Here is a 1,260-nt window from a genome sequence, read left to right as displayed (position 1 = left end):
TCAACCTCTCCTCCAACAGTCTGATCCTCTCCTCCATCCCCCTCAACCTCTCCTCCAGCAGTCTGATCCTCTCCTCCATCCCCCTCAACCTCTCCTCCAGCAGTCTGATCCTCTCCTCCATCCCCCTCAACCTCTCCTCCAGCAGTCTGATCCTCTCCTCCAACAGTCTGATCCTCTCCTCCATCCCCCTCAACCTCTCCTCCAGCAGTCTGATCCTCTCCTCCATCCCCCTCAACCTCTCCTCCAACAGTCTGATCCTCTCCTCCATCCCCCTCAACCTCTCCTCCAGCAGTCTGATCCTCTCCTCCATCCCCCTCAACCTCTCCTCCAACAGTCTGATCCTCTCCTCCATCCCCCTCAACCTCTCCTCCAACAGTCTGATCCTCTCCTCCATCCCCCTCAACCTCTCCTCCAGCAGTCTGATCCTCTCCTCCATCCCCCTCAACCTCTCCTCCAACAGTCTGATCCTCTCCTCCATCCCCCTCAACCTCTCCTCCAACAGTCTGATCCTCTCCTCCATCCCCCTCAACCTCTCCTCCAACAGTCTGATCCTCTCCTCCATCCCCCTCAACCTCTCCTCCAACAGTCTGATCCTCTCCTCCATCCCCCTCAACCTCTCCTCCAACAGTCTGATCCTCTCCTCCATCCCCCTCAACCTCTCCTCCAACAGTCTGATCCTCTCCTCCATCCCCCTCAACCTCTCCTCCAACAGTCTGATCCTCTCCTCTAGTGTTCTGCTCTTCTCCTGCTCTTTCTCCTGTTGTAGTTGTCTCACCACTGTCCAGAGTGCAGATATGTCTCTGTCCACATCCAGCTCTCTGGGTCTGGTTAAGGGGGTGTTGTTGTGCTGGACTGTTGTGTGGGTCTGTGCTGACTGGAGTGTAATCACCTGCTGTTCCAGCTCCACCTGCCTTACCTCCAGCTGGGTGAATTTATCCTTCATTTCAATGAGGGAGTAGTACTCTGTGCTGGGAGGTTGACTTTCCGATGGGGGTTATATAATGAAAAGGTCTGGTCTGACCTGCTCGGGGTGGGGGTATCTTTCTCAAGGGAGAGCTTCTCCTGCTGGGCTAATTCTTTGATTAGGTGAAAGTCCAGCTGAAACTGTTTGGGGTTACCCTGTACCATTACTGTTCCAGACTTATAGAGAATTATATTAGCTGACCCAGAGTCCTCGTTGTCAAGTATCCAGAGTTTCCACCCCTCGTTAACACCCCCTCTCTTAACAAAGGGGCACTGTGCCATGCCAGTGGATGGTTG

The sequence above is a fragment of the Oncorhynchus gorbuscha genome, unplaced genomic scaffold (assembly GCF_021184085.1).
Source record: "Oncorhynchus gorbuscha isolate QuinsamMale2020 ecotype Even-year unplaced genomic scaffold, OgorEven_v1.0 Un_scaffold_1443, whole genome shotgun sequence".
Taxonomy (NCBI): Eukaryota; Metazoa; Chordata; class Actinopteri; order Salmoniformes; family Salmonidae; genus Oncorhynchus; species Oncorhynchus gorbuscha.
The sequence above is the reverse complement of the archived record's forward strand: the minus strand, read 5'-3'. Positions refer to the sequence as shown.